The 22792-nt window shown below is 45.0% G+C and overlaps 1 long non-coding RNA gene across 1 annotated transcript; it reads right to left on the minus strand.

Moving 5' to 3' along the window:
• Positions 1–3282: 3282 nt before the first annotated feature.
• LOC121062439 lies at positions 3283–19498 on the minus strand. Its single transcript, XR_005815557.1, has 3 exons — positions 19216–19498; positions 14936–14939; positions 3283–3292 (listed from the first exon to the last, which is right to left on the minus strand). It is a non-coding gene; the product is annotated as an uncharacterized LOC121062439 (long non-coding RNA).
• Between the last annotated feature and the right edge of the window lie 3294 nt (positions 19499–22792).

Below are 22792 nucleotides of genomic sequence, written 5' to 3' on the forward strand. Positions count from 1 at the left end.
TGTTTTTGCAGTGTTACATTGTTTAGAAGGAAGGAATGTGGTATTGAGATATGCTTACAGTGATAAGAAAGCTCAGCAGGTGACCTCGTAAATGCAGACAACCAGACTCCTTAGAGCGATCAGGTGAAAATCACTATGTTAAGTCAAGCCAGATAAGGGGAGAAAACATTACCACCTCAAAAACAGGCCGGCAACTGAAGGCCAGGCATTGTCTGTGAAGCATCAGATAGATTGTGAACCTGGATTACCCACTCCAGTGGGGAAACAGGGGAGGGTCCTGTCATCAAAAAGTATATAAACTGTGTTTTGGAACTAGTAGGTGCGCTCTCCTGCTTGTGGGGCGCCCGCCATTGCAATCGCGAATAAATTACTACTTCACTGAGATCCTCGCCTGAGCCTAAGTTATTGGCTACGGAGTGTTTCTCACATAATCGAGGCCTCTATTTTCCATCACAGATTTTCTCCTGCTTTCTATCCATGTGAACTGCTGCAGATACAGTCTTACACAATGGGTAATGTAATGACCTCTATTCATTTATAGTAAGTTATACAGTGTTGTGAAGTCCATGAAATATTTAACACTAATAAACAGGATAATCATTACTTTAATGTATAATGAGAAAGTAAATTAAGTAACTCACATTTAAATAAAATATAAATACTTTATGCAGTTTCAATTTACCACATTGTGGCAGTAATCCATTTAAAGTCAATGAACAACATAATTGAATGGCTCATGTTGACTTGCGGAAATCAGACTCCATAACCTCGGAATAGTTATGAAGCAGGTATGTTTATTCGGCGCTGTGCACACATGCCGGACACAAGGGAGATAGCTCCACCTAACATGTGCACCAATGGTTACTGGCAGTGTGCTTATATTACTGGGACAAAGAGATATTCGTTTCATTTCCCGTAAGTCTCCTGTATATTCATCAGGTCTCTGAAAAATCATTAACGTAGGTTCCATCTCTATTCGTATGCATACTGGAGTCCTTGGGTGGTTGGTCGTCTGGCATACTCTGGTGGTCTTTTGTTGAAGGCCAGAAGTCTTCCTCACTGCTTATCTTCTGGCCTTTCCTGTCTTTGACAGACTTCAGCAGTTAAGCCAGTTCTTGCTGGTTCAATTAACTATGCATACAGTCTTTTGTTCCCTTATCTTTGGGTCGTTAACATACAATTGTGCTAGCTAAGACCTAGGAATCACCATCCTTTATCTTGTTCCCTGTCTCAAGTCCTCCCTTTTCTTTATCCTAGGCAAATTCTTTTGCTTATAACACTCCTCCTTGATTCAAAGTTTTCATAAAATTCTTACCAGTTTCTACCTGGTGCTTGATTCGGTTACACTTACAGGTTTCATAATTATCTAGTTCTTTCATACAGCACCAAAATGCACACTGTACCAATACACAGGTTAAGAATATTAGTAAAAGCAAGATCAATATTCCTATAAACAATTGCTTAAGCCAAGAAAAGTTGGGTGACCAAGAGGTCAGTTTGTTCCATAATTCTCGAACCCACGAGGTGTCATCTTGAACTACCTTATGTAAGATCTTGGTCTTTTCCCAAATATTTTTGAGATCAGTCTCAATTCGTCCTGCCTCATTTACGCACATACAGCAACTAATATTTATTAAAGTGCATACTTCCCCTTGGGAGGATAATAAAAGGTCTAGTGCCTAAAACGTTCTTATTGATTTGTTCTAGTTGTTTGCCCAAAACTATAACATGTTGTTGCAAATATTGGTTTCCTACTTGTGTTAGATCTTCTCCTTTGTATGGCATTTGGTAAGGCCTGCCATACAATATCTCAAAGGGGCTTAGTTTTACCAATACATATTGGTTTCCTGACAGATTTTAGCAATCCATTCTTTTATCAAATGATTCATTTTTTCACTTGGCCATTTGCCTGTGGCCTATACAGAGTGTGTTGCTGCCAATCAATCCCCAGCGCTTTGCTGACTTGTTGGGTCAGTTCTGCAGTGAAGTGTGGTCCCCTGTCAGATGACATTACTGAGGGTACACCAAATCTCGGTGTAATTTCATTCAACAATACTTTGAACAGTTCTCTGGCTTTGTTAGTTCTACATGGGAATGCTCCTGGCCATCTGGAAAAGGTGTCTGTTAGTACCAATGGGCATCTAAACCCCCCTTTTCTTGGGAGTTCGAAAAAATCAGTTTGCCACTGTTTCCCACGAACATTTCCCTTCCCTATTGTTCCCATTTGAGGTTTGATTCCTGTCTGTGGGTTATTTTTAAGACATATGACGCATTGTTTCAATACCTGTCTGACAATGGTGTACAAATTAGGTCCTATCCATTTTCTACTTAAAAACTGTTATAATACTTCAGCTCCCCAGCATGCTTTATTATGTTCTCCAATTACCATCTAATATAATATGGTATCTCAGTTCTCCCATCAGTTATTTGTGTTAAACCTGTAGGTAACACTTTCCGTTTACATCTTCAATTAATTGCTTATCAATCTTAGAATATTCTACTTCATTTTCTAAGGCTTTTCTTAATACTGGTGTTCTGTTACTGGCACTAGTGCCAAAATTTCTCTCAGATGCCCTTTCTGCCGCCCCTTTGGCTTTTGTGTCATCCAGTCTATTTCCTCTTCCAATATCAGTATCCCCTGTTTGATGTCCTTTACAGTGCATAATGGCAACTTTGATAGGCAGGTATACCGCTTGGAGTAACTTCAGTATCTCTTCTGCATGTTTAATTGAGGATGATAAGAGTCCTCTCTCCTTCCAAATTGCCCCATGTGCATGCACCACACCAAAGGCATATTTCTAATCTGTCCAAATGTTAATTCTTTTCCCTTTTGCCAGCTCAAGAGCTCTTACCAAGGCGATGATTTCAGCCTTTTGGGCTGATGTTTGTTACCACATATCTTGTGGGATGAACTCCCTCGAGGACAAAGCTGCTGCCATCTATATACCAATCCTCCGCATCTTCTAGGGGTGTTTCCTTTAAGTCTGGTCGGCTGGAGTATACCATGTCCATGGTCTTGATGCAATCATGAATGGGTGATCTGGAAACTCTGAAAGAGGCTGGGTTCACAGTATTAGTGCCGAAAAAATTAATAAACTAATAGTCCATTCTACACATTCCTTTTCTTCTTAGGTAGCTATCAACAGGTCATTTACGTATTGCAACAGTGTCCCCTTTTCCTGAAGGGGTTTTCCAAGCTTCAAGATCACAGGCTAGTTGTTTCCTGAATATGGTGGGGCTATTCTTGAACCCCTGTGGTAACACTGTCCAAGTAAGCTGAGTTTTTCGTCCTCTATTAGGATTTTCACATTCAAAGGCAAAGAGTTTCTAGCTTTCAATTGCCATGGGCAGGCAGAAAAAGGCATCCTTCAAATCTAGTACTGTGAACCAAACTTGACCGTTTTCTAATTTTGTCAAAAGGTTATAAGGGTTGGCTACTACAGGGTATAAATCTTTTGTGATCCTATTGATGGCCCTTAAATCCTGGACTATACAATAGGTTTCATATGCCTTTCTAACTGGGCCTATATGGAGTATTATATTCTGACTCACATTATACTAATAGTCCATATTTAAGAAAGTTATTGATTATTCCTTCCATTCCCCGTCTGTCTTCCACCTTTAGTGGGTATTGCTTTTGGCATACCTTGAGAGCATTTTCCTTTAAATCTTTTTTTTTTTTTTTCTTTCCTCCAGGTACTACATTCTTTGCTCTCCCAGGTATTCCTGTAGCCCAAACTCATGGACACTTGGTTCATAATTACATCCATTCAGGGAGTCCTGGCTGGATGTTGTGGTTTAGCCCGGCTGGCAGCCAAACACCACACAGCCGTTCGCTCACCCTCCCCCCTCCCTCTCTGGGATGGGGGAGAGAAACGGGAAAGTGAAGTCTGTGAGTTGAGATAAAGACAGTTTATTAAGACAGGGAAAATAATAACAATAATAATAATAACAATAATAATAATAATAATAATAATAATAGTATTAATAGTAATAATGTGTACGAAATAAGTGATGCACAATGCAATTGCTCACCACCCGCTGACCGACGCCCAGCCTATCCCCGAGCAGCCGGCCCCCCCCCTCCACCCCGGCTAGCCACCCCTATATATTGTTCAGCATGACGTCAGATGGTATGGAACACCCCTTTGGCCAGTTTGGGTCAGCTGTCCTGGGTCTGTCCCCTCCCAGCTCCTGCTGCATCCCTAGCCTGCTCGCTAGCAGGACAGAGCGAGATGCTGAAAAGTCCTTGGCTTGGTGTAAGCACTGCTCTACAACAATTAAAACATCAGCGTGTTATCAGCGCTCTTCTCATTCTAATCCAAAACATAGCACCCTGCCAGCTACTAGGAGGAAAATTAACTCTGTCCTAACTGAAACCAGGACAGATATCCACCCCTTATTCCATACCATTTATGTCACGCTCAGGTTACACTCTTTCCAATACCTTCTAATTAATCACCATTTTCATCTATGATATATAGCAACCATGGCAGTGATGACATACAGTGTTATATGATAATTAACATACTATAATTCAACTCATGGGCTATTCTCACCCAGTATTAGGTCCCCTTGAGGTACACACCGGACCTCCCCATTCTTTTGCATTACCCACCAAGTGCATCCAGGTCCCTGGGCAAAAGCAATCCCACGAATGGGCTTGCCTTTTCCTGAGGCGGGAGTAGCCCAGACTGTCTTACCCAGCATGTTTCTTACGTGCACTACAGGAACTTTATCCCCTTCTACAGTGCGTAACAGGTTTGATTGGGCAGGTCCAGCTCGGTTGGCAGATCCTCTAGTATTGACTAACCAGGTGGCCTTTGCCAAATGTGTTTCCCAATTTTTGAATGTCCCAGCACCCATTGCTTTCAGTGTAGTCTTTAACAGTCCATTGTATCGTTCAACTTTCCTGGAGGCTGGTGCATGATAAGGGATATGATACACCCACTCAATACCATGTTCTTTGGCCCAAGTGTCTGTAAGGTTGTTTCGGAAATGAGTCCCATTGTCTGACTCAATTCTTTCTGGGGTGCCATGTCGCCATAGGACTTGCTTTTCAAGGCCCAGGATAGTGTTCCGGGCGGTGGCATGGGGCACAGGATATGTTTCCAGCCATCCGGTGGTTGCTTCCACCACTGTAAGTACGTGGCGCTTGCCGTTGCGGGTTTGGGGGAGTGTGATGTAATCAATCTGCCAGGCCTCTCCATATTTGTATTTCAGCCATCGTCCTCCATACCAGAGAGGCTTTGACCGTTTGGCTTGTTTAATTGCAGCACATGTTTCACAATCATGAATAACCTGTGCTATAGTGTCCATGGTCAGGTCCACCCCTCGGTCACGAGCCCATCTGTATGTTGCATCTCTACCTTGATGGCCTGAGGTGTCATGGGCCCATCGGGCTATAAATAATTCACCTTTATGTTGCCAGTCCAGGTCCACCTGAGCCACTTCAATCTTAGCAGCCTGATCCACCTGCTGGTTGTTTTGATGTTCTTCAGTAGCCCGATTCTTGGGCACATGAGCATCTACATGGCGTACCTTTACAACCAGGTTCTCTACCCGGGCAGCAATATCTTGCCACAATGCAGCAGCCCAGATGGGTTTGCCCCGGCGTTCCCAGTTGTTCTGCTTCCATTGCTGTAGCCACCCCCACAGGGCATTTGCTACCATCCATGAATCAGTATAGAGATAGAGAACTGGCCACTTTTCTCGTTCAGCAATATCTAAGGCCAGCTGAACGGCTTTCACTTCTGCAAACTGACTCGATTCACCTTCTCCCTCAGCAGCTTCTGCAACTCGTCGTGTAGGACTCCATACAGCAGCTTTCCATCTCTGATGCTTTCCCACAATACGACAGGACCCATCAGTGAACAGGGCATATTTCTTCTCATTTTCTGGTAGCTTGTTGTACAGTGGGGCTTCTTCAGCACGGACCACCTCCTCCTCTGATGATATCCCAAAGTACTTGCCTTCTGGCCAGTCCATAATCACTTCCAGGATTCCTGGGCGACTGGGGTTTCCTATTCGAGCCCGCTGAGTAATCAGTGCAACCCACTTGCTCCATGTAGCATCAGTTGCATGATGTGTAGAGGGGACCCTTCCTCTGAACATCCAACCCAGTACCGGCAGTCGGGGTGCCAGGAGGAGCTGCGCTTCAGTACCGACCACTTCCGAAGCAGATCGAACTCCCTCATATGCTGCCAATATCTCCTTTTCGGTTGGAGTATAGCGGGCCTCAGATCCTCTGTATCCCCGACTCCAAAACCCCAGGGGTCGACCTCGAGTTTCCCCAGGTTCTTTCTGCCAGAGGCTCCAGGTGGGACCATTCTCCCCGGCTGCGGTGTAGAGCACATTCTTTACATCTGGTCCTGTTCGGACTGGCCCAAGGGCTACTGCATGAACTATTTCCTGTTTAATTTGTTCAAAGGCTTGTCGTTGCTCAGGGCCCCATTCAAAAGCATTCTTCTTACGAGTTACTTGGTAGAGCGGGTTTACAATCAGACTGTAATTTGGAATATGCATTCTCCAAAACCCCACGACACCTAGGAAAGTTTGTGTTTCCTTTTTGCTAGTTGGTGGAGACATAGCTGTTATTTTGTTGATCACATCCATTGGGATTTGATGACGTCCATCTTGCCATTTTATTCCTAAAAACTGGATCTCTCGTGCAGGTCCTTTAACTTTATTTTGTTTTATGGCAAAACCGGCCTTCAGAAGGATTTGGACTATTTCCTTCCCTTTCTCGAAAACTTCCTCTGCAGTGTCACCCCACACAATGATGTCATCGATGTACTGCAGGTGTTCAGGAGCCTCCCCCTGCTCCAGCGCAGACTGGATCAGTCCATGGCAAATGGTAGGGCTATGTTTCCACCCCTGGGGCAGCCGATTCCAAGTATATTGGACTCCCCTCCAAGTGAAAGCAAACTGTGGCCTGCACTCTGCTGCTAGAGGGATGGAGAAAAATGCATTAGCAATATCAGTTGTGGCATACCACTTGGCTGCCTTTGATTCCAGTTCGTACTGGAGTTCTAGCATGTCCGGCACTGCAGCACTCAGTGGTGGCGTGACTTCGTTCAGGCCACGATAGTCCACTGTTAGTCTCCACTCACCATTAGACTTTCGCACTGGCCATATGGGACTATTAAAAGGTGAATGGGTCTTGCTGATCACTCCTTGGCTCTCCAGTTGACGAATTAGCTCGTGGATGGGAATCAGGGAGTCTCGGTTGGTGCGATATTGCCGCCGGTGCACAGTTGTGGTAGCGATTGGCACTTGCTGTTCTTCAACCCTCAGCAACCCCACAACAGAAGGGTCCTCTGAGAGACCGGGCAAGGTAGACAACTGTTTAATGTCCTCTGTCTCTAAGGCAGCTATGCCAAAAGCCCAGCGGAACCCTTTTGGGTCCTTGAAATATCCTCTTCTAAGATAGTCTATGCCAAGGATGCACGGAGCATCCGGGCCAGTCACAATACGGTGCTTTTGCCACTCATTTCCGGTTAGACTCACTTCAGCTTCCAATACAGTTAACTGCTGGGATCCCCCTGTCACGCCATAAATACAGATGGGCTCTGGCCCTTTACAGCTTGATGGCATTAGAGTACATTGTGCACCGGTGTCTACTAGAGCCTTATACTTCTGTGCGTCAGACGTGCCAGGCCATCGAATCCACACAGTCCAATAAACTCGGTTGTCCCTTTCCTCCCCCTGGCTGGAGGCAGGGCCCCTCTAGTCCTGGTCAGAATCTTCGTTTCTGTGTTTAAAAGACTGCCTGCTGGAAGTTGGAGCAGCAAACTTTTCAGAGAACCCCTTTCTCCCGATTGTTTTCTTTTGCAACTCACGTACCCGTGCCTCTAGGGTCTCAGTAGATTTTCCATCCCATTTTCTCATGTCCTCTCCATGGTCACGTAGGTAAAACCACAGGGTGGTACGGGGTGTGTACCCACCATATTGTCTTCTTTGCACGGATGCACGTTTACCCCTAATAGCCGAGACACTGGTTTGTACAGGTGGGGAAGAAAATACACTCTCTTTAAGTTGGTGGACCTCTTCAAAAAGTTTCTCCAAAGTATTCTCTTTTAGTTGGTGGCCACTGGTTTGTTCAGGTGGGGGGGAAGATAAATTCTCTTTAAGTTGGTGGAACTCTTCAGAGAGTTTCTCCACAGCCGAGACGCAGGCCTGTAGGGAAGAGGAGAGATTTCCTTCGTACTCCCGGAGTTGTTTAGCCATGTCACCCACTGTGGGATCTTCACCGTCTTTCCAGGTTATTATTGACAATGTGCTGGCCCATGTTGATGGTGCATTCCGTACAAACTTCCGCCACATGGGTCGAGTACACTGGACTTCATCTGGATCTGTGGATGTTTGTGCATCGTCTAGCTCCGTATAAATTACTTCCCGTACGGCTAATTCCCTCAGGTACTGAATTCTCTTCTCCATGGTGGTCCACTTGACTGGTAGACATACAAGTTCTTCCTTGAAGGGATACCTTTCCTTCACAGCTAACAGGAGACGCCTCCAGAGGCTGTGAGATCATGCTCCATCTCCAATTGCTTTGTCAATGCTTGCATCTCTAGCAAGGGATCCCAACCGCTTGGCTTCCCTGCCCTCTAATTTCACACCATTGGCTCCAGTGTCCCAGCACCGGAGCAGCCAGGTGACAAGCTGTTCACCTATACAGCGACCAAAATCTTTTCGCACATCTCGTAGCTCACGCTGGTATAGGGTTCGGGTAGTTACTGTTGACTTACTGACATCCGCATCCTCATCTTCATCCTCCTGCACACTTGATGGCCCAGCCTCGTCTTCTCCACACCCAGACTTAGCAGAAGACTTTCTGCGTTCTAAACGACCTGAGTCTCTATACCATTTTTTCACCTTTTCTACAGGGGCAACTTGCACTGCTACAGTTCGTTTCTCCGACCCAGCCACAGGGTCTGCCACAGGGGTTGGAATACCCTCTGCAGGGGCAACTTGCACTGCTACAGTTCGTTTCTCTGACCCAGCCACAGGAGTGGGAACGGCTGCAGGAGCTGGAACGGCTGCAGGGGCTGGAAAGGCTGCAGGAGCTGGAGCTATAACAGCTGCAGAGGCTGGAACGGCTGCGGGAGCTGGAGCTGGGACGGCTGCGGGAGCTGGAGCTGGAACGGCTGCGGGAGCTGGAACAGCTGCGGGAGCTGGAGCTGGAACGGCTGCGGGAGCTGGAACGGCTGCGGGAGCTGGATCCGGGACGGCTGCGGGAGCTGGAGCTGGAACAGCTGCGGGAGCTGGAGCTGGAACGGCTGCGGGAGCTGAAGCTGGAATGGCTGCAGGAGCCGGGACTGGAACGGCCGCAGGGTCTGTTACTAGGTTGATAGTAGCATCAATTGCAGCTCGATAGGCACAAGCCAGACCCCAGCACGCCACAGTGATTTGTGTCACTTTGGAACTGCCAGAGTCATGACACCTTTTTTTCAAGCATTCTACCAGTTTTTTTAGGATTTTGCAGTTGTTCAGGGGTGAATGTCCAAAACACTGGAGGCGCCCACTGCCCTAGAAACCTGCCCATATCCTCCCACACTCCCTGCCACTCGCAAATATCCCGCCTCAAGACAGATCTCCGGATGAGATTCCTAAGTAGTTGTTTAACCTTAAACAAAACCTGAAGCACATTCAGGAGACATAACAACAAGAACATGCTGGTCTGAGTATCCCAAGGATATTCAACATCTTGGAGAGCTACCGTAACTAGCTCGGGGGATAAGAGGGTGGTGAAGGAGGAAGGGAGAGTGAACAGGTAGGAAAAAATATCTTCCCCTGTCCCCTCCAGAGACTGACTCCCTGATGAAAAAAGGCAATAGGTGTAATTGCTAATAGTTTCTGAGATATGGTTTCCGAAGTATAGAGTCGACGACAGTGCTGAGTACAAATACCAGGTTAGAGTCATGACCAGAAATCTCATCATTTCATAAGCCATCGTTACACCACACAGTACCATAACAATCTTAAACCAGGGCCCGGAAAGGATAAACAGCACGACAGGGAGCACATACAGAAAGTAACTTGCTATAAAACTCAATTTGGGAAACAGGCACAGCAGACTTGAGATTAAGGCAATCAACATTGTGACTAGCAACTATTAAGCAGGTCGAATACTTATACCAATTTTAGTTTAACACACTCTGGTCAAATCTGTCGATATCTCAACCGTTCGAGCCCCACGTTGGGCGCCAAATGGACTGTTGTGGTTTAGCCCGGCTGGCAGCCAAACACCACACAGCCGTTCGCTCACCCTCCCCCCTCCCTCTCCGGGATGGGGGAGAGAAATGGGAAAGTGAAGCCTGTGAGTTGAGATAAAGACAGTTTATTAAGACAGGGAAAAGAATAACAACAATAATAATAATAATAATAACAATAATAATAATAATAATAGTATTAATTGTAATAATGTGTACGAAATAAGTGATGCACAATGCAATTGCTCACCACCCGCTGACCGATGCCCAGCCTATCCCCGAGCAGCCGGCCCCCCCCCCTCCACCCCGGCTAGCCACCCCTATATATTGTTCAGCATGACGTCAGATGGTATGGAATACCCCTTTGGCCAGTTTGGGTCAGCTGTCCTGGGTCTGTCCCCTCCCAGCTCCTGCTGCATCCCTAGCCTGCTCGCTAGCAGGACAGAGCGAGATGCTGAAAAGTCCTTGGCTTGGTGTAAGCACTGCTCTACAACAATTAAAACATCAGCATGTTATCAGCGCTCTTCTCATTCTAATCCAAAACATAGCACCCTGCCAGCTACTAGGAGGAAAATTAACTCTGTCCTAACTGAAACCAGGACACTGGAGCTTTCTCTGGACTTGCCAGGGATAATATGTAACTTTTATTTCCATTTTCCTTTGTTCAAAAGAAATTTTGCATCCAATTTTTCCAGCAAGTCCCTTCTTAATAAGGGTCTTGGTGAATTGGGCAAGTATAAAAATTGATGTACTCCATTTTCTCCCAATTTAAATTTCAAGCATTGCAAAAAAAAAAAACAAAAACAAACCTAACAAACCAAAACAAACAAACAAAAAACAAACCACCTCTTCCTGTTGGCCAGTTGCTCCTATTACATTTACAGACTCAGCACTTTTCCAGAATCAATTTTTGAATTAACACTGAGAAAGAGGCTCCCATAACCAACAAAAAAATCCAAGCCTATCTCTTCATTCTCTAGCTTTATTTCAACCAGTGGACTTGCTAGGGTAGATGCCCCAGGTCCCTGTCATTCCTGCTCTGACTGTTGCAACTTTATCCTGCAACCTAAGGCAATCCCTTTTTTTTTTTCTTTTTTCTTTTTCTTTTCCTCAATGTCCTTCCTTCTTCTTTCTTTCTGTTCTAGTGCAGACACTGTTTGCCGTGGCTATTTGCCTGCCATTTTGCAAACCCTTAGTGCTTTATGTAACAGGATTGCTTCTTTAGCTGGAAAAGCTTCTAAAAATGTGATCCCCCTAACTGAATCACACATTAGAAAGAGGGAAAAATCACAAAATTGCAAGTCTTTTGAAAATTCTGCAATGTGAAGTTCACTGCTCTCTGATATTGCTCTTTTAAGAATTTCAGTAGATAATGTCAGAAAAAAGTGTGTGTGTGTGTGTGTGTATATATATATATATATAAAACTCTCTTGAGGAATCCTTTCTGTCTTTTGCAACTTAACATATTCTGGCTTCATTTAAAGTAAAAAATTATAAGTACCTGCCTTTCTACCCTATGTCCAAGCTGTATTTCTCCAAAAACATTTATTTTCTCCAAGGAAAGCATACATCAGGGTATTTGATGTTTAACAAAGGGGGCCAGTAAGTCGTAGGGGATGCCCGCGCTTGGCTGGGGCTGCTGGTAAACTGCGCAGAGACATCTGGCGTATGGCATAGTCCCCATAAGGGAGGAGGGTACCCTACAGGCTGACCGATATAGTGGTCAAGGGGATTTGGTGACCAAAAGAGTGGTTGCTAGCAATCTTGTGAGCAGATCGAGCAAATCTGAGGTTACCGCTGCATCCCAGTATTGGGAGCCAGGACAGACCTGCTCATGACTGTATAAGAAGCAGGAGAAGGGTAAGCGGGACCCTCACAATTGTGACAAGGTTACCTGGGTAATATTTGCAGCTGCTGGAGGGATATTAACTGGAGTGGTAATAACTGCATGTCATATTTTTAAATGTCCGGGTATCTCGCGTTGAAAGCATTTGTGTAAATGTCTTTGAGACAACATATTGTTGTGAAGTGAGTTACTCCATGAGGAACATGGCCAGAGACGATACAAACAAGTTTGGTTATTGTTTTAAGTGATATAGTCTTGTGGTATGAATGAGAAGGTCAAGGCCGCCTCTTTGTGTGATTGCGTGGTTGTGCTGTGTGAGTGAGATGCTGTGGGAGAGTGGCCATGGGGGTCGACAAGCCCCATTGTTGGTGATAACATCGTACTCTTAACGATGAGGCCATGAGGAGTGTAATGAGGCCATGAGGAATGTAAAGAGTTTAGAAGAAACAAAGAAGGGTGATTCAGGAGATGCCTTGCTGTCTCAGACTGCTTGTTCTCCAGCCGTTAAGGCATGGAAGTTGCTGGGTGTTTGCTGTTGCCGGGCAAAGTCGTTGACCAATGAATAGTTAGTGGAAAAGTACTGCTGTGGGGCGAATGGTATAATAAGGGAGCCTGTCCTCAATATGGATGAAGTTATGCCCTCGATAAGAGAGAGTTGAAGTTATGTCATCAATAAAGTGGTAGCAGTTACTGATCCTAAAAGAACCCCGGTGTCCGTGTGGTCCTTATGCCACAAATGGTGCCCGAACAGGGACATGAAGAAAAGGAACAGGGACCTGAAGAAAACGAACAGAGACTACCTGTAGAGCAGGGACAAGCTAACAGAACAGGGACCAGGAAAGGAACAGGGACATTGATCGCCTCATGAAGATAGGTTCGGCCGAATTCAGCAAACCGCTCAAAGAAGCTTGTACAGAAAGTCGCTGGAAAGAAGCGCACCGGAGCTGGAAAGAAGCTCGTATTGAAAGTTGCTGCAAAGAAGCGCACCCGAGCTGGAAGGAAGCTCAAGCTGAGAGAAGCGGACCCGCGCACACAACTGCCCCTCACTGGCCGAAGGTAAGCAGTTGCACGCTATGGGGAGTCATACGTCCTTAGAAACAAAAAGCGTCCTGGTAACCTTCCAGCTTAGTCCCTTTATTAACAATCAGACAGTTTATGATCCTGAAACATGGGACCAAATTGAGGTCAAGGTGTGGGACTCTGCTACTAAAAACGACAAGGTTGCGGTTGGATTGCTCGGCACCTGGCGAGCAATCTCTGAGGCCTTAAAGAGCCATGTGGGACCACAATCAGAAACGTGGGGTTTGTCAGATAGTGAGGGAGCTGTGGGCTCGTCCACTAGTCCACCTGCTACGCCGTCAGCCCCTCCACTGCTACAGCCAACACAGGCGTTTGCTGTTATGCCCCCTGGTGACCTGAACGTTCCTTTTAGTCCAGGCCCTATAGGCCCTGAAAAGGAGCCAGATCTGTTTCCCTTCGATCCGGGAGGAATAGGATACATAGGGCCCAAAGGCCGAGTTGCTTAACAACTTAAAGCGAGACATATTGTTCCCACGACTAGCCCTGGAACACTCCGGTGTGTGTAATCCAGAAAAGGAATGGAAAATGGAGACTGTTATCTGAGAAAAATTAATGAATTCATGGAAAACATGGGAGCATTTCAACCAGGATTGCCATCTCCAACTATGCTCCCCCTGTCGTGGACATTAAGACTAACAGACTTAAAGGATTGTTTGTTAAACACTTGTGAGAATTCGGAAAACTTTGCTATGTTTATGTTTCAATTGATACCTTTTCTGACTGTATTTTTGCATCTGTTCATGCAGGAGAAAAGGCAAAGGATGTGTGTAAACATCTTCTGTCAGCTTTTGCGAAATTAGGAGTTCCAAAAATGATTAAAACAGATAATGGGCCAGGATGTGGGGCCCATGCAACCCACCTTTTTTTCAACAGTGGGGTATTCAACATTTGATGGGTATACCTCATTAACCCCACGGGTCAAGCAATTATTGAACAGGCCCATGGTACACTAAAAGCTATGATTCTAAAACAAAAAAGGGGGAATAGGGGTGTGACCCCCAGGAAAAGATAGCTGGTGGACAGAGGAAGGTCCTTGCATCTGTCCATGCAGGAGAAAAGGCGACAGACAGATCTGGGAGGGAGACAGATTTGGGAGACAGACAGATCTGGGAGACACTCAGTTAAAGAAAGGGCACAAGTCATGGTAAAAAATTAAAGCACCAATCATTCGGAAGGGCCCTACACTCTAATAACTTGGGGCCGAGGTTGTGCTTGTGTTTCAACAGGAGCCGGTCCTAGATGGGTGTCAGCACGATGGGTCCGGCCAGCCGTCTCATCATCTGCCATAACATGATCACAGCACTCTCCTCCGTGGTTTGGACTCCAGCTCAAGCAAAAAACAACGTATGGGAGGGTCCCGCTGGCATATGCAGGACCCACAAACAAGGACTCCAGGAGTTGTAGGGGCAGCCAAAGCCCCCCTGGCTGGGCAGCACTCAGTGCCTGCCTCTCCCAGGGAAGTGGTTACAAAGTTTGTTAAAGATAGAATTAGTATGCCTGGTAGTTCTTCTCTGTGTTTTAGTTTGTGTTAATCGTGCTTTTTTACGTTAATAAAGAAGGGGGAGATGTGGGAGTGTGGCCATGGGGGTCAACAAGCCCTATGGTTGGTGATAACATCAGACTCTTAACGATGAGGCCAATGAGGACTCTTAACGATGTACTGGGATGTTAACTTTCCCTGCAGCAGCCCATACAGTGCTGTGCTCTGCACTTTTAGCTAGAACAGCACTGGTATCACTCCAGTGTTGTGTCTGCTGCTGAGCAGTGCTGGCACAGCATCAGGACTCTCTCTAACCCTCCTAGGGGGTGGGCAAAAAGGTGAGAAAGAAACATCACCAGGGCAGCTGACCTAAACCAACCAAAGGGATATTCCATACCATATGATGTCACACTCAGCAATAAAAGGTGGAAAAAAGAAGAAGAGGGGAAGGGTGGGCTCTCGTTGCGAAAACATATGTCCTCCCGAACACCGGCTACATGTGTTGAGGCCCTGCTTCAAGGACGTGGTCAAGCATCGCTCATTTGTGGGAGGCAGAGAGTAATTTCTTTCCTCTGCACTTCCACATAGCCTTTACTTGTTTTGTTTTGTTTTTTTTCCCTTTTCCCCTCCCTTTTCCCCTTTCCCTTTTTTTCCCTTTAGTTAAATTGTTTAATTAATAATAATCTTTCCTTAATAATTATTTTTTTCCCTTTAATTAAATTATCCTTATCTCAACCCATGAGTTGTTCTTTCCTTTACTTCTTCCCCTCCTCTTCTAAGGAGGGGGAGTGAGAGAGCGGTTGTGGTGTTTAGCTGCCTAGCATGGTAAAACCACCGCAGTCAGGAATGTAATGAGTTTAGAGGGAACAAAGAAGGGTGATTCAGGAGATGCCTTGCCGTCTCAAACGGCTTGTTCTCCAGCCGTTAAGGCATGGAAGTTGCTGGATGTTTGCTGGTTGCCAGGCAAAGTTGTTGACCAATGAATAGTTAGTGGAAATGTACTGCTGTGGGGCGAATGGTATAAGAAGGGAGCCTGTCCTGAAGATGTGGATGCAACAAGGATAATGAAGTTATGTCCTCAATATGAGAGATGAAGTTAGACCCTCAGTAAGAGAGAGATGAAGTTATGCCATCAATAAAGAAGTAGCAGTTACTGATCCTAAAAGAACCCTGGTGTCTGTGTGGTCATTATGTCACAGGTAAGAGCTCAAAATATATGTGGTAAGGAATTAAAAAATATTTCTTTTGCTAAGACATCATTTTGCTTTCTCTACCTTACAATTTTAACCAAACATTTGGATACTGTCATAAGTGAGACCACGCAATTTTCTGGTCTATCAAAAATATTTTATTAATTAAGTAAGCAGGCACAAGCAAAACAGCGCTGGGCGGCCAGGGAGTCTCCGCTCCGCAACGGCACGCAACTTTCCTTTTTTCGCATCGCTGTTTTATAGCATCCAAGTTCCTGTTGAATCTCTTGAGGCTGCGCAGTCCGTTGTTGGGGGGTCGTCGCTCCTCTCTCAGTGTTCATGCGTTATGCTCGTGCTCAGGAAAGGGGGTAGTGAAGCGATGCCTTGCGATCACAGAGTCTTTATTTCATCAAGGATGTTTGCCCAGCACCCCCTTCCCCACTATCTACTTTCTTAATCCTCCCCCTTAACAAGGCCATAAATTGTGAAACCTTATCTTCTCAGTATATTCTCTGCATTCCTTTTAGAGACAATGAACAAACACCCGCTAATTTATCACAATCCCTCCTTTTTCTTTTTCTAACAAATTTTGTTCATTGAATTTCTGAAGCACTAGTTTGCTCAGCATTAAGGTTTCTGTGTCATCTTCCTCTTGTTCAAGAGATTCATATTTGGTGCGTATAAGCATAAGGTGAGCTGCCTCTAATCGGCTTTTTACAATCGCGATTACTTGATTAAATATGCATGGTCCAAAAGTTAATGCTAATATAAGCAGCAGCAAAGGTCCTGTTAAAGTCGATAGCAGTGTGGTAAGCCAAGGTGAGTAATTAAACCAGGATTCGTACCAATTCTGGCGGGCTTCATTTTCCCTTTTTCGTTTTTCCAACCCTTCTCTCAATTTGGTCATTGTGTCCCTCACTACTCCAGTGTGATCAGCATATACACAACACTCCTCTCGTAGGGCTGCACACAATCCTCCTTGCTGTAGGAAAATCAGATCTAATCCCCTATGATTTCGTAATACTACTTCAGATAAGGATCGCACAGATTTCTCTAAAGCTGATATAGATTGCTCGATACGGGCCAAATCCTCATCTACAGCAATGCGTAGAGAAGTAAATTCTTGGCTTTGTTTTACCAGACAGGTAATTCCAGTTCCGGCTCCTGCAGCCCCCAGAATCATCAGAGTGGCTAAAGTAACAGCCGTAATAGGCTCTCTCCTCCCTAAGTGATTTTTTGCCATAGCATGTTGGATGTACATATACTCCTCAGAATGGTAAAGAATCCTAGGTATAATTACTACCTGTACACAAAAATCATGTGAAGAGTTAAACAATTTTAAAGATAGACATGGTGTTACCCCTAAAGACGAACATACCCATCTAGTGTTCTTTGCAGGAATTAACCAGTTATGTGACTGATACCCATTTTCAGTAATATTACATAAATCCTTTTTTCCCTTTTGGAACTGTCCCTACACATCTACCTTTTCCCGTAACCTGAGTTAGCGTTATCCCAACCTCCTGTCCCCAGCTACATTTGTAGGGACTAGTTTCATTCGAATACTCAAGGGTCCCCATATCCCCTATTGCTTCGTAGTACGGAGGCCTGATACTAACACATAGCCAACACCCTCTTGTTACGTCCGGGTTGGTTTGATTAAGCACTTGGAAACTAGCATTTATGACTTTCCACATGCCACTTATAGGGGCAACCATATCTCCCTCTGTAACACTAGGGAATTGGGTCAGAGAGGATGTTGTTTCGGTCACACTCATGCTTTTGCTAGATTGTGTGGGGTGGGGCACCGTATAAAGTGGTCCCAAACTTCGGTTGGACCCCACGGGTCGCGGTGCCTCTGGTAGCCTATTTTTCTTAATTAGAATAAATCCTCCTCTGTCGCCCCCATGCTCATAATATCGTATTCCCCAAGTTCTTCCAAAAATCCATCCCTGATCCATAGGGCTAGTTACATTTATCCATAAAAATGTGCAATTTCCCCCAACGAGGGGAGCCCCACGAATCCCCCTTGCTACTCAGCGGTTTATACAGCCCTTAGGTCCAAATTGGACAGCTAAATATTTGTCTTTTTCCCCACCTGGATTCCATGCTGAGGCAATAGTCTCACATCCCCAGGAAGCGCAAAAATACTGAGCTGGGGCATTACAGTAACCTTTTCCTGGATGGGAGGCTGGACAAAGATAGAAATCTGATCGATTATTGCACGGTTCTACGGTTGTTATTTTGCAAAGGTCTGTCTTAAAACTGGGGGCACCAGCCGTAACGATTTGTTGTACCATAGTGGTGTCTTCCCCTCTTATCAGACTCCACTGGAAAGGCTGGTGTGGGTGGTGTTGAGTCGCTATGCAGGAGGTGATCACTGCGAGGACCCCTAAATACCAATAGGAATGGCCGAGACCCATTTTTCCCCACTAATTCACTCCTCTGCCTTGCTCGTCAGTTGGGTTGCAACCAACTACGAGGTCTTAGTTCTTCTCGGCAGCAGTAGTGTTCTTCAGGGGGGGGCCTTTGCCTTAACCCACAATACTTATCGGGTCCATCGCAAGGTGAGCTTCAGGTCCTCAGTTCCCGGAGTAACCTCCCACTTTTCATCGCGGATGGGTCCCTTAATGCGGCTGGCGTGTGTCCATCCCTTTTCCGCAGTTCGAACAGCAGTTTCTGTAGTGAGCAGAATAACATAGGGACCTTCCCATTGTGGTGTCAGTGAAACTTCTTTCCATGTCTTTACCAGGACTTTATCTCCCGGTCGTATTTTATGTATTGTCATGTCCAGCGGGGGACGCTGTGCAACTAGGCCCTTTTTCTGCAGTTCCTTGCGCCTATTCATTAATTGTATCAGATAGGGTTTTAATTGGGCATCTTGCAAATGGGGGTGATCAGGGGGTACTTCCAAATCATAAGGCATGCCATACAGCATTTCAAAGGGCGAGATTCCCAGATCGGTCCTGGGTTGGGTGCGTATATTTAGCAAAGCTAGTGGCAAGCATTTTATCCAGGAAGCCTTTGTTTCTAGCATCAGCTTAGTCAGTTGCCTTTTAATTTCCCCATTCATTCGTTCTACTTTTCCTGAACTTTGAGGATGCCAGGGAGTATGATATTCCCAATTGATTCCCAAAGCTTTCATAGTATCACGGGATATCTTAGATACAAAATGTGGTCCCCTGTCAGAGTCAATTGTTTCCACAATCCAATATCGGGGAATTATATTTTCTAACAATATTCTCACCACGGTTTGCGCAGTAGCTCTTACCGCAGGAAATGCTTCAACAAAATTAGTGAAGTGGTCTATAATGACCAATAAATATTTATATCTTCCTGTTTTTGGAAGTTCAGTGAAGTCCAATTGAATTTTTGCAAAAGGTCGGTAAGCCAATTCCCGTCCACCGGGAACTCTTCTCCGCATGTGCTGAGCATTTACCCTCCGGCAAGTTATGCAGTCATTCACAATTCTTTTTGCTATGTTATATACCCCTATACACATGTAATTTGTAGCAAATTGATCTACCAACGCCTGAGTACCCCAGTGTGTATGCTCATGTAGTCTCCGTAGCACCCTCAGAGCCATTGCTTTCGGTATTACCTTACGCCCATCGGTAAGGACCCATTCTCCTTTTTCAGTTTCCCTTATTCCCATCTGTTTCATTTTCTGCTTTTCTACAGCAGTAAAGCAGAGCAATGGGAGTGGAATAGGCCCATTCGACCACAGCGATTGAGCCGGTCCACACTTGTAACAATTTTTATAAGGAGGTGTTTCTTTTTCAGAGCAGTTGCACTCTATTCCCTCGACTCCCCACTCGCTCCAGCAATCATAGCAGGGGAATTTCTTTAAATCCTTCCCCCTGCCGCAACTCGGACAGTCCGCCCTCTTAGCTATTTCATATACACACATGAGTGCTGCTCGTTTTGCCTCCTGGTCTGCCAAATTATTTCCCCTAATTTGAGGGTTTGTTCCCTTCTGATGTCCATTGACATGTACCACAGCAATGTTTTTTGGTTCCCTTACAGCTTGTAAAACTTGGATAATTAGTTCCTCGTGAATCAGTCCTTTTCCTTGAGAATTAATTAGTCCCCTTTCTTCCCATATTTTTCCAAATGTATGGATTATTCCATATGCATATTTTGAATCTGTATATATTGTTCCGCTTTTATTTTTTAACAACTTTAGAGCCCTTAACATAGCATACAACTCGCAGGCCTGTGCTGACCAACTCGGACTCAAAGGGCCTGATTCTATTACCTCGAATGTTTTTCCATTAACCAATGCGTATCCCGATTTTCTTTTACCTTCAATTACCCTTGAGGATCCATCCACGTATATCTGCTCCCCTGAGGGTAATTCCACATCTTCTAAGTCAGGTCTTAATTTTACCTGTTCTTCTATATTTCTAAGACAATCATGTTCGAGCTTCTCTCTCGATTCACCATAAAGAAATTGAGCAGGGTTCTGTACTGAGGTTGTTTCTAGTGTTAATTTGGGTGAAGATATCAAAATTCCTTCATATTTCAGCAGCCTTGCATCTGTGATCCACTTTTCAGCTTTTTGTTGCAGCACTCCACGTATATTGTGGGGGGATATAACCCTGATTTCTCCCCCAAACGTAATCTTTTGAGCTTCCTCCACTAATAGGGCAGCTGCCACCACAACTTGCAAACAGCTAGGCCAACCTCTACTAACGGGGTCTAGCAGTTTGGATAAATAGGCCACCGGTTTTTTACTGTCTGCCCACTCTTGGGCAAGCACACCGTAGGCAGTCCCTTCGGTGCTATTCACAAACAGGAAAAATGGTTTCTTTAACTCTGGAAAACTCAAAACTGGTGGATGCATAAGTTCTTCCTTTAATTTCTCTAATTGCTCCTCATCATCTTTTGTCCATTTGAGTAATCCGTCCTTATTCAGCTTATTGTACAAAAATTTAACCTTCCCACTATAATCTTCTATCCATTGTCTACAGCATCCGGTCAGCCCTAGCAATTGTCGTACCTGTCTTTTAGTAGTTGGGGCTTTTATTCCTAGAATTCCTTTAACCCTTTCAGGATCTAATTTCTTCGTCCCTTTATTTAATAAATGACCTAAGTATTTTACTTCCTCTTCTACAAACTGCAACTTTGACTTTGAAACCTTTAATCCTTGTGACCCCAGAAAATTCAGCAAGCTGATACTTGCTTGTCTTACAGCATCCTCATCTTTTCCTGCTAGTAGCAGATCGTCCACATATTGAATCATTGTTGTGCCAGGTGTCCTGTTAAACTCTTGTAAAATTTGCTCCAGGGCCTGCCCAAACAGGTTTGGAGATTCCGTAAAACCCTGAGGCAAAACTGTCCACCTTAATTGTTGTTTTCTATGTGTATCTGGGTCTTCCCATTCGAATGCAAAATAGTCCCTAGATTTTTCATCCAGGGGGCACGCCCAAAATGCATCTTTCAGATCGATTACGCTATACCATCGGTCGTCTGGATGCAGTTGGCTTAACAGGGTGTGTGGGTTTGCCACCACTGGGAACCTGGTAACGGTTCTTTTATTAATTTCCCTTAAGTCATGTACTAATCTATATTTACCGTCTTTCTTCTTTACTGGTAAGATGGGAGTGTTGAAAGAGGACATACAGGGCTCCAATAGCCCTTGCTGTAATAACCTTTGGATTTCAGGTTTTAACCCTCTCCTACCTTCTTCTGAAAGGGGGTATTGTTTCACCCTAACTGGTATTTCTGGTTTGTTTATGGTCACTTTGAAAGGTCTAATATTTAATTTTCCCACGCTCTCTGAGGTATACCAGACCCCAGGATCAATATTTGCTTTGTCTTTCACTCGAAGCGGGCACAGCTTAATTTCTAACCTTCTACTTATCACTTCTAACCCTATCCCTAACTCTATTATTAAGTCCCTACCTAACAAATTATATTCGGCCTCTGGTACTAGGAGCAGAGATCCCTCACTCACTTTAGAATCAGATTCGATGGTTACTTCTTTTATAACAGGGACCCCAAAAGGCTCCCCCTTTGCTCCAATCACTTGTACTTTTTCTGCAGAGGCCCTACATCCAGTGGGTAAGGTTTGGACTGTTGATCTTTCAGCCCGTGTATCTATGAGGAATTCTACTTCCTCACGCTGGGGACCTACTTTCAGTTTTATCAAGGGCTCGCTTTTATCTCGGGTCCCCAGCAAATAGAGCCCCTGACACCCCTATTCACTCTTAAACATCTTCTCATCTTCCTTTCTTTGTCTGCACTCCCTTTTCATGTGACCCCTTTTATTACAGTAAAAGCAGATCACATTTCTTTGTTCCTGGCCACTCTTCTCTTCCTTTCTGAATTTCCCATTCGTGGGACTGAACCCTCGATTCGGCCCGACTCCTCTCTGTCCCTCTCGTACCACTGCCACCATCATACGTACTCGTTTCCGCTCCTTCTCATCCTCCCTACGAACATATGCCTTCTGTGCTTCCCTCAGGAGTTCATCCAACCCTTTGTCCTGCCAATCCTCTATTTTTTTTCTAATTTTCTCCTAATGTCTATCCATGATTTTGCTACAAACTGGGCCTTGAGCAACGCCTCCCCAACCGGGGTTCCAGGATCTAAGCCACTGTATAACTGCAAGTTTTTTCGCAGTCTTTCTAACCATTCTGTCGGGGTTTCATCCTTCTTTTGTTGCTCATTGAAGGCTTTATTTATATTTTGTCCTCTAGGGACCGATTCCCGTATTCCTTGAATTATGATAGTTCTCAGGTCTTGCATATGACCTCTATGTACGGGATCTTGATTATTCCAATTTGGCGGCTGCACTGGCCATTTAATATCTGCAGCCGGGCCTTGTTGGTGCTGCTGATCCCAAATTCGCATACCAGCACGCCTAACCATTCCTCTCTCCTCTGATGTAAAGAGGATTTCCAGGATAGATTGTAATTCTTCCCAGGTATATATATTTGGACCCAAGAATTGATCCACTTTCTCGGCTACTCCCAGT

Source organism: Cygnus olor, chromosome W, assembly GCF_009769625.2.
Source record: "Cygnus olor isolate bCygOlo1 chromosome W, bCygOlo1.pri.v2, whole genome shotgun sequence".
Lineage (NCBI taxonomy): Eukaryota > Metazoa > Chordata > Aves > Anseriformes > Anatidae > Cygnus > Cygnus olor.